At 47.1% G+C, this 7,680-nt stretch overlaps 1 long non-coding RNA gene across 1 annotated transcript; it reads left to right on the forward strand.

The window, feature by feature from the left end:
• The first annotated feature begins 247 nt into the window (after positions 1 to 247).
• On the forward strand, positions 248 to 6,089 carry LOC309348409. Its single transcript, XR_014159387.1, has 3 exons — positions 248 to 1,814; positions 2,789 to 3,703; positions 6,061 to 6,089. It is a non-coding gene; the product is annotated as an uncharacterized lncRNA (long non-coding RNA).
• The last annotated feature ends 1,591 nt before the right edge of the window (positions 6,090 to 7,680 follow it).

Consider the following 7,680-nt stretch of genomic DNA (forward strand, 5'->3'; position numbering starts at 1 on the left):
TTTCCCAATGGGGAGAGAGCCCCCATGAGGGGCTTTCTTTTGCAGAAAGGTTTCCCGCATTTTGCCTGTTTGTTAATTGTGGGGCTAGTCAGGACTGTTCCCAGTTTAGCTGGAGTCACTTTCGTTTATAGTATCCCCAAAGGTGGCTTTATTTTTGGGGGGGTGCAGCGCTGTTGGCCGAATTTTGATCTAGCCTTGGGCAGGAGCACCATTTTGAGCTTCCTTTAATATTGCAATGAGTCAAAGATTCTTAAGAGCAGAAGCAGTGAGGCCTGCATTTAAGCCTAGGCCTGCTGCAGTTAGCAGTAAACATGTGACTCATTCTCTCTCTAAGAATCTATCTTTTGCTTGCAGGCTCAGTTGCTATTGTACAGTATATTTGGGGCAGACAGAGTGGAGCCAGGGTCTCTGTGCCTCCAATGACTATGAGCACTCTGTGTATGCTCTTTAACTATGCTGTTTCTGAACAAGTTTATTTTCTTTAATTTTGTTTTGCCCTGATATTGGCGGCTGCCATTTTAGAGACGAGCCATTGTGGCTTAGTGGCTAAAGTGTAGGACTAGGACCTGGGAGACAGGGTTCATATCCCCCTCTTAGCCATTGTTATAACAAAACAAAACAAACTGCTCCTTTTCGGCTATTCTGTTGCTGGGTAGTTCGGCCCATTTGTGATAAGAAGAACTTTGGGTTTCTTGAAGGGGTGCTTCCCTCTAAAAGGGCAAGCAGGGGTACCTGGACAAGCTGTGGGCTACCTCAACTCTGCTATTTCACTGGAAACATTTATGCCTGGCCTAGCAGGTGATCCTAGGGCTTTGCCCTAGAATTCGATGGCCTGGAAGCGTTTCCAGCCTGAATAGTGTCCCCATGTGGTGCATGAAGCATTGGTTTCACCGGTTCCTTACATTGTTTAGTTTTTTGCAGACTATGACAGGGCTTTTGCAGATGCCTCAAGAGCTTGCCTCTCCTGCAGAGGATGACTTGCGGACGCCCCAGGTGCCTTCTTCCATAAGGAAGCATCTTTGGAGGCTGCGATCCAGGAGGAGGGCAAAGAGGAGCAGGGATGATGATTCAGACATCACCTTGGACCTCTACGGGGGTCAGGGTGAGGCTGTCCTGGGTCTTTAGGGATCATCCTGGATAGCTCAGCTGCTCAGGGCATAGTGCCAGTAATGCCTAGGTTGCAGGATTGGTCCCTGTATGGGACAGCTACATGCCCCCCATTGCTCTACCTGGACACTTAGGTCCAGTGTCAAGGGCCTTTTGGTGGTTCCCTCACTGCGATGGATGTAACGGGCGCCACGTTTGCAATATGCAAGCGGGAGAAAGCACATTTGCGTGCCCGCATTGCAGTTTGCTCTGCGTTGCAGGGCACGGCGCTGCATGGGCTGCAATTGCATTGCATTGCATTGCGTGAGAGATTGCATTTGCATTGCACGGAGGGTGTAGTTGCATTGCACGGAAGGTGTGGTTGCATTGCACGGAGTGTGTGTGTGTGCATTGCACGGAGTGTGTAGTTGCATTGCACGGAGTGTGTGTGCATTGCACGGAAGGTGTGGTTGCATTGCACGGAGTGTGTGTGCATTGCACGGAAGGTGTGGTTGCATTGCACGGAGTGTGTAGTTGCATTGCACGGAGTGTGTGTGCATTGCACGGAGTGTGTAGTTGCATTGCACGGAGTGTGTGTGCATTGCACGGAAGGTGTGGTTGCATTGCACGGAGTGTGTGTGCATTGCACGGAAGGTGTGGTTGCATTGCACGGAGTGTGTAGTTGCATTGTACGGAAGGTGTGGTTGCATTGCACTGAGTGAGTGTGTGTGTGTGTGTGTGTGCATTGCACGGAGTGTGTAGTTGTGAAGGGAGAAGGAAAGGTTAACAGAATATTATAAAAGAAGCAAACGGGCTGCAGTTGTGGTCAGGCAGCTAGCAGAAACCGCAAATGTGTCAGCTCTGAAGCTGCTTCCTGTTTTCAGCTCTGCAGACTGGGAGCTGTTTCCTGTTTGAGCTATCGGTTTTAGAAATGCTTTAGAAATGTTTTAGAAATGCAATATATATATGCAGGGGATGAAAAAGGTTTCTCTCAATATTCTCTGTACCTCGTACCTAAGAAATCTGCACCTAAGCTCTGTACTTTGTACCTAAGAAAGGTTGCTCTCAAATACTATCTGCAGTAAAATCCTGAGCTAATCCTGTGCTAATCTTACTTCTGCAAATTTGACCAGACAGTTAGCACATCGCCAGCTAAATTTGTCTGGCAGGTCAAAAGTCCATTTCTTAGCTTGCAAAAATATTTTAGCTGCTGTTTGCAGATTTAACCAGGCCCCTTCTTCCTGCCTTGTGCTTACTAATGCAAAAATAAGAAAAGACACGTGTAAGCAGAAGGGGAGGGGGGAGTGCTTAGCTAGCAGAAAGGCACGTATGAGGAATGTTTAGCAAGCATTAAAAATGTGTTTAGCAAGCAATATAGATGTGCCATATAAGGGAATAAGTTGAACATTTGCCAGCTGATTGGGCAAATCTGGAAAGGGTATGGGAGGGGGAAGAGTGTTCAGAAAAGTATAAGAACGTCTGCTGAAGTGTTTTGCTTTACAGCCAGTCTTTCAGGAGGGATTCTGCTGGTTGTCACTCTGCGCAGATTGCAATAAACTCTTTTCTCCAAAGAAGAAGTTGCTTTCCTGGTACTTTTGTTCCCTCCATGGTCCAGGGGATGGCGAGGCTAATGGATCCCTAGGTAAATAAGGCTTCAGTTGCATTGCACGGAGGGTGTAGTTGCATTGCATGGAGTGTGTAGTTGCATTGCACGGAGGGTGTAGTTGCATTGCACAGAGTGTGTAGTTGCATTGATCGGAGGGTGTGTGCAGTGCATGGAGTGTGTAGTTGCATTGCACGGAGGGTGTAGTTGCATTGCACGGATTGTAGTTGCATTGCATGGAGTGTGTGTGCACTGCACGGAGTGTGTTTTTGCATTGCACAGAGTGTGTGTCTGAAAAGGAAGCTGGCTCGGCGGCAGCTTTTTTTCTTTAGGGGTTCTGGCCAGCGTCGGCCCTGTAAATTTACATATCATGATGGCAGCACAAGATGCCCCCTGCCCAAGCGGGGCTGGAAGCTGGCAAGCAATAGCTCAATACCTTTTGCCCATATTCCCATTTTTTTTAGGGATCCAGATGGATATTGTTGCTAAAACATACCACTTGCCTATGGAGAAGCTGTCTGCCTTGAAGGAAGTTATTTTGTAATACTTGCTCTGTAGCAAGTGATGCTTCATCAGACCCGATCTTCCTGGGTCACTTAATTAATCTTGCATGCAGAGCGGTTGCCCCAGGCCACCCCTTCCCTTCCCACTAGGCCAGGCTGCCTGCAGCCTGAGGTCCCCTTACCTTCGTGTACGCTTACCAAGTGAGGTGATAGGCAGATCTCATGCGATGGTTGCAATTCCAAAATGAATGCAATAGTAGTTCGCCATGGCAGGATACCTTGAACCTGCACAGGGATTTTCAGGTTCATGCTGATGCTGCTGGATCTTTGCCCTTTGGTTTTTTATTTCAGGGGCTGCTGGTGTGCATAGCCATGGCCTCCAGCCCGGTGTGGTGAAGCAGTCATGTGACCTAACTTTTCTTGAGTTTTCCCCATTGTAGTAGCAGTTCACATGTGGCCCGAGGAGTTCAGTGACCATCGGCTCTGCTTTTGGTCTGATAACCAGGCAGTGGTGAGCGTCTTGGCAAAACAGTCCTCACGCTCCAGCAGAGTCTCCGCCCCTCCGCTCACACTTCGAGCTGCGCTGCTTAAGGTTTAATATTGTGCTTTCTGCTCTCCTGATTACGGGATCCTCTAATGATGTTGCTGACACTCTATCCCATTTTCAGATGGAGCGCTTCAGATCCTGGGCTCCAGACACTCAGCTACTGCCAGACTTTTCCAGACCACCTGTGGCACTTTGACAACAATTAGTTGTCAATTACAGAGAGCAGCAGCCTCCATTTCCCCTTCTGCTTTTAGCTCTTATGAGAAGGCCTGGGTGGTCTTAAGCTGGCAGTCCTCGGCAATTCAGAAGAACTAGCTCCCATCCTCTGAGCAGATCCTGCAGTATTTGATCCACCTGCTGCAGATTGGATGTGCTGTTAAAACTATCAGTATTCAGTCCGCTGCAATGTCTGTTATAGTAAAGCTTTAATTTGTAGAGACCCTTGTATAAAGTCTGTTGTGCGCAGGGCCTTGGAAGGTTGGAATAGGCTCCAACCTCATACGACAGTGGGCAGGAAGTCGGTCAATTTTTACCTATGCAGTATCTGCAACAAGTTATAACTTGTCTGCTGGTTAAAGATCAAGGCGAGAATCCTTTCAGTATTCCATTGCATTTTTGGTGCACTGAGGGTTGGGGAAATTGTGTTGGAGCCAGCATGGGGCTGAGAGTCTGGAGGCTTATTGCTTCAGGACTTTTCCTTATCTGCTTTGCAGCTGGTCATTAGAGTTGGGAACTCTAAAACAGACCTAGTGGGCAGGAGTGCCACCATCAGGCTTCCCCTCACAGGTGAGGAGGGCCCTTGCCTGGTTATGGATACCAGAAATATTTGGCTTTTCGTTCCCCTGGGGGCTGGCCCGCTCCTAGTGCATGGAAATGGGTTCCCGTTGCCAGGCATCAATGTGCTTACATTGTGCACCAGTTATTACGGCCTGCGGCTTGCCTACCGCTGAACACGCCTCATTCTGAGGCATCTAATCATAAGCCTGCATTTTTATCAAAGCTTCTATATGTTTAATCAGGGCTTGCATTTTAAAATAAGCTTAAAGATTTTCAAATGTTTCATGCCAGGCAGAAGACCAGCTGCTTAGAAAGAACCTTGGCAATGTTTTCCTCCTGAACAAGGGGCCCCCTGATTTATAGCAGAAAACAATTCTCAAAGTCGTAAAAAAAAGGAAATTACAGGCTGAGAGCGAGGACACTGATCCTACATGTTACAGAAGATAAAAAAAGCAGAGATAAACACAATTAGGAATGGGTAAAATAACACCATGGGCCTCCCATTAAAACTTGAGCCGTATTTTCCTAAGGCCAGGAGCAATGGAGAAGCATCTAGCTGGCTGTGAAAGGAGGGGTGTAAACTGAAGAGGCTTCTTTTGAAGCTGTTTTTTTACTGAGTTCCTTTTTTACTTTACAAAGGCCTTATTCCTTTTAAAAGGCTACCTATGATAATGTATGAAATATATTAGCTTAAATATATTGGCTTAAATGTAATTATGCAAAGGATTTAAGAAATGCTAGATTCTTATTTCATAGAGTCATATTGCAATAGGAGACCAGAGGGGCAAATGAGCCCAGCCTCCTGCCAGACAGGAGACGCCATCGAGCACTCCTGATATATAGTTGTCAGGCCTTTTTGTTTAGAAACCATCAAATGAAGGAGATCTTTCAATGTTGATGTGAACTCAAGATCCTTGACATCTGTTGAAGATAAAAATTTAAGATTAACCATCTGTTTTAGAAGGCAATAGGGCAAGGAGGGCAAGAGGTGAGCTGGTAATTAAGATTCCTTGTTGAGACATATGTAAGATATATTACTACTTATTTGTCATTTATAGATGTAACAATATATAGCTCTTTGTGTTCCATAAAAGGGTGAGGAAATGGGTGTATCTCTTGTGATTGGTTCTAGCAAACAGCCAATAGGAATTTCAACCAGGCTGATTGGACAGAGGCAGCCACAGGAGGAGCAAGGGGGCTGGATTAAGGAAATATAAGTGCTGGCCAGAATGGCAGGAGGCCAGGCCAGAGCTTGGTAACCATATACCACTGAGCCTCTCATTTATTTGTCTGACAAATAAATTATTATTTTAATTTCTCTATTGCTGCGTTGAATATTTCATTCCAGCTAAGCGTTAACCACAAGCAGGGCGCTACAATTCCTTCCGAATAGGGCTGCTGCAAAGGCTGCACACTGGGGGCCTGTCAGTAGACATGATTGTGAATACGGGACATTGGAAGTCTGATGCTGACAAGGGTTACATCAGGAAGTGTCACCAATGATGTCTCTGCTGATGCCTGTCTGTTACTTCCTTTTTTCATAGGAGCAGCTGTGCACATTTGGATTGTCGGTTGAGCAGGCCAGAATGCATGTTAATAAGGCTGTGGAAAATAAAATAAAAATAAATAAATAAAATAAAATAAATAAAATAAAATAAAATAAAATAAAATAAAATAAAATAAATAAAAAATAAAGCATTGTACACTGGGCTGGCAAGCGTGCTGACTAGTCTGGACTGGGGCGCCATCTCAGTCTTCCTGCCCATGTGAACATATACTGGGTGTCCAGATGGGGAATGCTTTGGGAGGAGTTCCTTCCTTTGGTGCGGTCGAGTGTGACGTGCAAAGTTCGGGTTTGGATTGTAGGCCACAGCATTGTCCACTGGGCCGGCATCAGAGCTCGGGAGTCTGGATTCGGAGCAGCACTTGACCTTCCCCATCATGTGCAGGTGTCTTGGCTGTCCAGACGTGGAGTACTGTGGGCCGAATTGCTTCCAATGATACAAAAGCAGTTGAGTTTTATGGGGCCCCCTTCTGCTATGGTGCTCCAGCTGGGGGAGAATGATTTGCCTGCCACCGACTGCTGTGACTTGCGTAACGCAGTACGGAAGGACCTGGAGAAACTGGCTGCTATGTTGCCAGATGCAAAAATAATTTGGTCGCAGTTGCTGCAACGCCGCTTCTGGCGTGGCAGTGGCAGCCTGGCTGCCACCGAGCAGGCCAGAAAGCGCGTTAACAAGGTGGCGGTAAAGAAGGTCCTCGCCTTAGGTGGTTCTGTGATCATGCACCCTGCTATTTCCTTCAAGGCTGTTGCCCTCTTTAGGGCAGATGGGGTACATCTTGCCCCTGTAGGGAACAACACCTGGTTGGCTGTGGTCGCTTTGGGTTTGAAGGAAGAGTTGCATTTGTGAGTGGTTTGGCGGTGAGCTTCAGTAATCAGTTGGCGGTTAGGCATTGGTCTGGAATTGGTTGCTGGGGGGGTATGGATTCGGCTGTGCCTGCCCCTCCAAAATGCTGCTGCTGCTGCTGAAGAAGGGTTTTACCGTTAAAGGAACCCAGGGGCTCCCCCATGCTTTTGTCCGAAGCCCCCTGGCAAGGGGCTAGGGCCACACAAGCCCCTGGGAGCATGCTGGGGAGAGGTGAGGCATGGTTCCCAGTCCCGTCTCTCTCCCCAGGTGACTTACCCTTCCTGACTTCGCGGGGGGTGCGAATGTCAGAGCTGTCCCCGTGCGGGGGCAGTTAGTGCTACCAATGCCTAAGCAATCACTCACATTGCTGTATTTGAATAAAGTTGTGGCCAAAATTAGGCCAAAAAATTTAAACAAAAATTATGTGTCAATTGTGTTTTCCTTTAGGGTGTATTGGGGACCTTGACACGCAACTGTATCACAGGTAATCAAGCTGTTCCTTCTTACTTACCTGTTCCAGAAGCTGTTCCTTCTTACTTACCTCTCGTGTGCGCCTGGTCCCAGGGCCAGGTCAGGTCTGATAAATCCGCTTTCCTTTCTACCGTTTCATTAATGCCAAATTATGAATTAAATTTATGGCTTGAGTCTAGAAGCGACCTAATTCCATACATGACTGGAGCTGTTACAGGGAGATTTTTTAGCAGTTGTCTACCCAGTTACTGCTAGACAGTGGATACAGCAGCTTGTGTTGAATTC

This window comes from Podarcis erhardii, assembly GCF_964252035.2.
Source record: "Podarcis erhardii genome assembly, chromosome: 8".
In the NCBI taxonomy this organism is placed as follows: domain Eukaryota; kingdom Metazoa; phylum Chordata; class Lepidosauria; order Squamata; family Lacertidae; genus Podarcis; species Podarcis erhardii.